The sequence below is a fragment of the Rhinolophus ferrumequinum genome, chromosome 8, assembly GCF_004115265.2.
Source record: "Rhinolophus ferrumequinum isolate MPI-CBG mRhiFer1 chromosome 8, mRhiFer1_v1.p, whole genome shotgun sequence".
NCBI lineage: Eukaryota > Metazoa > Chordata > Mammalia > Chiroptera > Rhinolophidae > Rhinolophus > Rhinolophus ferrumequinum.
This window is the reverse complement of record NC_046291.1, coordinates 74880001-74887500: the sequence shown is the minus strand read 5'-3', so window position 1 is coordinate 74887500 and position 7500 is coordinate 74880001. Positions and strand designations below refer to the sequence as shown.

At 37.4% G+C, this 7500-nt stretch overlaps 1 protein-coding gene across 4 annotated transcripts in view; it reads right to left on the bottom strand.

Moving 5' to 3' along the window:
• ZEB2 (zinc finger E-box binding homeobox 2) overlaps positions 1–7500 on the bottom strand; it is a 127548-nt gene that overhangs the window by 50229 nt on the left and 69819 nt on the right. The gene's annotated exons all lie outside the window — the stretch shown is intronic.

Here is a 7500-nt window from a genome sequence, read left to right as displayed (position 1 = left end):
CACACCAGTGTCATTTTCAAAACAAGAAAAAGTAAATTTTCACTTCCTGAGGTGATGAGAAAAATTCCTTAAACAGATAAAAATGGCACTTTTTTGCTTGTAAACAAATAAGCCTAAAATCTTTTCACTCCTTAATTCTCTTGGCTATAACTTACCAAGTCCTTCTTAAGTGTTTTAGACACAAGGAAACTTTTGCTCTGTTAACTTCATTTTAGCCATCAAGATTATCTATTGGCTGACAGCTGCATGATCTATGACCCACACCCTAAAAAAGAGAGCAGTTTGAAGGCAGCTATGAATTTTATCCATTCTCTGGCCATAGTTATCTTATGAAGTATTGATAACACATTATCTTGCAGAGCAGAATAATACTGCACAAAATGATACTAAGATGTGTAAGACTTCTGCCTTACTGAAAGTTATTATTCAGAAGTTTACATAGTCTGCAAACACTTATCAGAAGCCCTGGGCAGAAAGAACAGAACCTCCGTTTCATTAAGATACAGTGGAATGTTAGAGGTTTAGGGCAGATAAAGGCCAATCCTTAAAAGTTCAGAATCTTCCTTGATGATAGAACAACTACATAAATTAAAATGGATGTCTCATATGGAAGTGAAGACCTGGATATTGGTATTCTTACACTGATTGTAAAGTTTTATTAAGACCTACCTTAACTTATTAAGGTGGAAAATCATAGAATCATTTAAAAAATCGCTTTGGTATTGAGACCAAAGAGGCCAGACTGTTACACATATTAGTGAAGAATACAAGCAATACCAAAATATTTAATTTGACTCTTTTAAAAATTAATTTTTGAATAGTAGAACTATCTGGAATGTATATAATAAATTCATGGAATAATTTTCATATTTTAACTTACTAAGGAAGGAAAAGAAAACTATACATCATTATGCTTGCTTAATTTTCAAGCCAAGGAACATATTGCTAAGACTTAGAAGAATAAGAAGTCATTCTTCAAATATTTCTTTTTGTAAAACAAATTAATCAGTACCCACTAGAACACCTATTTTTGAAAAAGTTGAACTATAAATTCAAAATATACAAGTTTGTTCCAAATTTCAAATTGCTTGACAAATTAAAATACATTTAATTTATATTATGAAACTTAAGTTTCATAAATATATTTTTATTTTCTGTGGGAATGATTTACTTTCCTTCACAAAGCATGGGTATTTCAATAGACACAGAAGGTATATTTTTCCCACTACTGTTTTTCAATTTACAAAATTTATATCAGTTTAAGTTTTTTTCTTAATCTGCACTTGCCTTTTTTGTGCACATACATTGCACAGCACAGAAAGCATTTTGGTATATTGGAATATAGTTGCACCAGAAATAATATCAAAGTTCTCATGTGTTGTCCCATTTTTAGTGGACTTTTCATTGAGTAAAATTTCATGATTTTTCAATTTTATTTAATTAACACTTGAAACTTTCTGAAATGCTAATGTAATGCTTTATCAATGGGGATATTTTTAAAGGAATATATATATATTTCAAACTTAGGTCCTTGGGGAAAAACAGTCTAACAGCAACAGGGAAACAGCATTTATAGTTATAAAAAAAACAGATCATTGAAATGAAAATTTAAAAAGTATTTTAAAGAATATAGTTTAAAAATAAACCTTAAAAAGAAAGAATTATCTTAAATGGAAGATATATGGCATTTCAAAATGTTTAGGGATATTTTAGCTAAGGAATCAGCAAAGTTTTGTAGCTAAAGGGCCATATGCCCTATTTTAATAAAAAGGAATCCATAAAAAATAAATTACTTTCACTAAGTATATGCAAATTCCAATGTAAGCAATCAGTACAAAATTAATTTTGCCAGAACTGATTAAAAGCATTAATAAATCTATATGCAGTATTGCTTCAATCTGATACTGTAAATTTATTATACTTCCTGTAAGATTAATTATAATGCTACAATAACATATTACGATGCCAGAACATATTACTGTACATTCTGTTAATAACAGTTAAGCGTAACCTGAGTTGTAATTATGGACTGTAACAAAGTAATTTGATAGTGATTGTTTTCTTTAACTGTTAATGTTAGATGGGAAATAAAATGTGTATGTGCTTGTGTTCATTATATTTTTCTCTTTAATACAATACCTAATTAAAATCATGAAACACCACAGCATTTGTTCTCACAGATTCCTTTCACTTTTTGCTCCTCACCCAAACTGTCAGGCTGCCTGAGATAAGGGAAGGTTAAAAACAACAGTTTAAGTTATTCAAGGTTGTTGTGCATTCTTGTCCTGGACGAAGAGGAGCTTTCTTGAAAATGTATTTTTAATAAAAACACTTTGTACTGTACAGGACTCTTTTGAGCTCTTCAGATGACATAAGCAATTTTTCCATATTATTCACACATCCCACAAATAAGTAACAAAATTCTTGAGAGATCACGGTGACAGCAGCCATTCCAGGTAGCTAAACAAAGAAGGTGAAAATCCTATCTGAAGAGCAAAATAGGCCAAATAGAAACTTTGCTTTCTGGTACTTTCATCCAAACTTTACACTGTCTTTCTACTCTAAAATTCATCTTCCACAATGCTGAGCTCGTCCGATCTATTCCTCAGAAAAACACAGGACTTTGATGACATCTATAACTTATGGTCTTTCCCATTTTGTTGTCCTTTTTTGAAAGCTGAAGCAGCTACGTCTGCACATAACTTTAAGAACACAAAATCTGAGGCCCTTTAGAATACTATACACAAACTTCGAGTGGCAAACAGGTTTCTGGAGAAGTACCAAAGGAAATTATTCAAGTTAAGCTTTTTTTGGATATATTCCTGATTAAGCCTGAACACAATGAAAAAAACAGTGTGAAGCACAATTCTGAATGGCATCTGTGCTTGGAGCTTCAGAGGACTGCTGACTGTCATAAAACTCTGTGTGTCACCAGCTGGGGGTCGGGGATTTAAAGATGTCAGGGGGACCTGGCCTCTCAGATGGGATAAAGATCAGAGGGAAAGCTGTCCAGGTGATGCCCTGGCCCCTGAACAGGCCTATCTGCACTTTCATTCAAATGATAATGAGTGTGTAAATCACATCTGTTCCCCCTCTGTGCCTGTATCCTTGTCACCTGAATAGCATCCCCACCAGGTATCAAATGAGCTACAGGAAATAGGTTTTCTTTTTATCCAACTTCACTCTGAAATGAGAAAATGAGCACCTGACAAGGAAGCCCACAAACCAACAGGGATTCCAAGCGCAGATTTCACCCTAATAAAGAATGTTTAATTGTTAGCTGAAGATTCAGTCGGTGAGCAGGCACACCAAGGTTTTGTTATAAAGGTAGCTCTCTGGCTCCTCACTGCCCAATTTTTGAATAGCCGCAGCAAAGTAGCCTGATAATTACTAGTCCTTGACTTTTAATGATCTGATCTCCTTTTAGGGGTGCAACCCCAAACTCTCAGGCCAGACCAGCAATTCTCACCTCTCTACCTTCTTCTTTTAAGTATTAAAACAAGGGCCGACTAGATGGAAGCACTCCTGGAAGCCTGACAGTAAGTAATATTTTGCAATTAAAACATTTGCAAATGGTTAATTGTCTAAAACAACAATGGCAAAATGGAGAAGACCCCTTATTTATAGTCTTGTATGTAAAGGGAATTCCGATCTAAGAATTTATTTCATCTCTGGGTTCATTCTCCTGTCATTTCTTTTCTCTCTCTCTCTCTCTCTCTCTCTCTCTCTCTCTCTCTCTCTCTCTCTCTCTCTTTTCATCAGAGGCATGAAAGAGTGAGTAAGTGTGAATGCTTAGGTACCTGGGGTATGGAAAGGTGGTAATTAGCACAGCAGGATAATTGATGTGTAGATTGCAGCATGAACAAATGCTTTGACTTGTTTGTTCTTCTTACTCTTCTACATTCGTTCTCTCCCGCCCCCTCCCCTTAAAACCCAGCCTAGCTAATGAACACCTTACCTGCTTAGTTAAGCTGATTACGGATATACATTAATCTAAAGGAAGCATCCTAGCCTGCGCAAGACACTCAGGTGGTACCTTTTGCTCTCAGTTGCAAACTGAAACTGCCCTTTCTCCCTTCAGGGCTTTCATTTTACAGACCCCAACAGAATAATGCCACCCAACCCTCTATAAAATAACAACCCCTCCTTTTATTTTTGGGGGGGGAGTGAAAATACACATCAGAACCCAAGAAAATTATTTAAGAACCTTACCTGAGTAGCAAATGCACTATCGTTTTAGGCAGCATTCATAGGACTTTCCAGTTTAGGGAATCCCAGAATTAATTATAATTACTGGTAGCTTTCCTGTTTCAATAGTCTCAGTGTCACAGTTATTAAACTTAACTCTTTAAAAATAAATGTAAAACAGAGCTATGCTTTTGCTTTTCGGTCAAATTTGTTGCATCAGACTTTCAGAAGAGATAAGATACGTGGGGATCCTCTATATCTAGCGCCATGTCCCTCCCTCTTCCCTTTCCTTCTTTTCTTGAGATTAAGTGCTCAAGTTCTAACTTTTATGCAAGCATTTGAACCTGGGAATCCCTAATTGAGGGTTGACACACCTACACATGCTTCTGCTGGGTGGGTAATAAAATGTTCAATGTTCATATGATGGTCTCAAAACACTTCATGCACCAACTCGGTTCATTTTCCCCAAACGGCAAAATGCCAGGGGCCAAATGACACTGAATCTTCTTTCTTTCCTTTCCATAGCCCCTCTTCTCCCTTTTCCCCCAACCTAGTAAGCAAACAACGTAGCTGCTTAGTTAATGTGGAAAAGATACGTATTTTGTGTTCAGGACTCTGTTTTCACAGAACATGTTCCACGTATATCTTATCTTCAGCAGGCTCTGGCTCTTTAGATCAATATTTATCCAGTGCCCAGCGCTCTTTACTATGAGTTTTCCTGGATCCCAGGGTATTTTAATCATCATTAATTAATTTACTCTCATTTCTTTTACTGTTTTTTTCCTCTCTCAAACACTTCCTCATATGAGTTTGTTTGATGATTCATAAAGGCACCATACCAAAGATTAAGGATTAAGTTTAATAACTGTAAATTTCAGAAAAATGATTTTAAAAGTTGATAAAAGTTGAAGCACTTTGGTGTTTACAAGTTATCATACTTCTCTAAATGTCACATCCTAAGTTCTTCAGGTCCCTGTTCTGTTTTACATGCAAGCATTTCTTTGGTTGCTAAACATCTGGTCAGTAATAGCATTAACCTTACAGATAAGTGGGTTCTGACAGCGTAGGCTTGCCCTGCTCTATGCAATGGTAACAGTGGAATTATAACTCGGGTAATTAATAAGGAGCTTATGAGAAAGTAGAGAAAATTTGCATAACTGGTTCTTATTTGCTTGCTCACAAAACATACTATGATACTTATTATGTCCAACATACCCATATATGTTCTTTCTTTGATCACTGGATTTTGTTTTATGGCAATCAAATATGCTATTTATTTATGTATTTATTTTTATTAGGCCTTCTGTGTCTCCAAGTTACTCCCATCTTGTTTATTCTTCATGATAGTGTACTTCTGACTAGAAAAGAACACATTTCCCCCCCCTCACAACTCTCTAAATTCTTCTCCCTGTCTATGTTAAATTAAAGATAAACTCATGAGCCATAAAAAATTCACCAGACCACTTGGACATGTTGAAGCCATTTTATCCCTTGAAGCACGGTGACCCTTAACTAGTAGCTGAGTAAGGAATTCCAGGTTTACATGCCTTTCTGATGGGCTCATTTGGCCTCCCTAATGGGCCAATTCCAAAAAGGAAGTAGAAAGAAAGGAAACAACCGTGTACCGGAAGCTAGAAAAACTCAGCAGTGTGAATGCGCCTATCACATGCATTTTATTTTTCTATAGGCCCTGGGGTCAGATTGCTTAAATTTGAATTTTAGCCCGTTTATTTACTATCCGGTGACTTTTGGCAAGAGATTTAACCTGCCTCAGAGTCTTCCTCTCTTGCATGAGGGATAATGATAGTGGCTAATGATAGGGGTGACTGTGAAGAATTAGGTAAGTCCAAACATGTGAAGCACCCGGAACTTGGCCCATAGTAAGTACTTAATAAATGCTAGGTACTATTATTGTTTATTGTTGTTATTTGCTAAGTCCAGGGACAGTTTAAGGTGAGAGTGGGTACCATATATTTCTCTCAGATTATAATTTTGTGACTGGGTCCTATGATCATTTCTAGTAGTCACACCGAGCCAATAAGAGTTCATTCTTTCTCTAAGTTTGGGAAAGGGCAATGGAGGGCATTCAAGGTCATAACATTTAAACATGACACATAAAATTTAGGAGTCTGGAGACACCTGCTGTGGAAAAGGGGCGTCCCAGACACTAAACTAGGTACAGTATTGCCACCCTATGAGGAAGGCAGTAGAATTTCATTTTGCAGAAGAAGCAGCTCAAGGTTAAAGATGATAAGGGACTTATTGAAACCTCGTGCAGCTAAGTGATGAAACTGAGTTTTCCATTTTTCATCTGTTGAACCACAAAATGCATCATCTCTCTGAATGCTGCATCACACTTTTTGAAATCTTGCATGCAAGGTACATGCTAAAAAGAGATTTTATGGTTTTTGACATTTATGTTGCACACATTCAAAAGAGATAAAAATAGACTCCATGCTGCTGATATAATTACTAGAGGCTATAAAAGCCATGCAAAAATCTGGAGAGGGGGCGTGGGAATAGTCGGGGAAAGAACATAAACAAGGGAGCGGTGACACAAACTAGGACAACACACTGTCCTTAATTCCTTCCCGGAACTCCCCACAGTCCTGGTAGAGTTCCACCATATAAGACGAAGCCTTTATTTTGAACTTGGAAATCTCCCCATTTGCAGGCAGTGGCAATGCCAGCAAGCCACAGGTGGGCTCCACATGAGCAGGTGAGAAATGAGACTAGCAAGGGGAGGATGAGGATTTGGTGCCCCTAAAAGAGCACATCCATCCTCATTATCCTGCCTGGGTGCTCTGCTTATGTCGTACTTAGGTATTTATTTTTTAGTCAGACGCTTTAGGAGAGTTTTAGGCAGATGAGCGTCCATGCCTAAGAAACCCCAGAGAAGAAAAGTTAAGCAGCGTCAGGAAGAGAAACTGGCTGAGCTCTCAGCCTGCCCGCGCTGTGGTAAGGAAGCCACACTACACTGAGCTGGCATCACTGCCCGTGGCCAGCCAGCCGACAGTATCTCTGCTGCAAATGGAGGGAAACCTGAGAAGGAGCACCTGCACTGCACCTCACAGGAGGCAGGCTGGAGAGGAAGCAGGGCGGGGAAGTCTGCGTAAAACCCGAACACAGAAGACAGGGAGAACTCTTCAGGAAAACGGGCTTCATTATTTCCTCCTGGCTCCTTGTTCATTGCCATTGCAGTTTGTAAAATGTAAGCTGAAACCCAAAGTAATATAACATCCTAAATGACAAACTAAAACCAATGACAGTTCCCTTCCACTATAGCAATATCTCTCATCCCTAACAGACAGC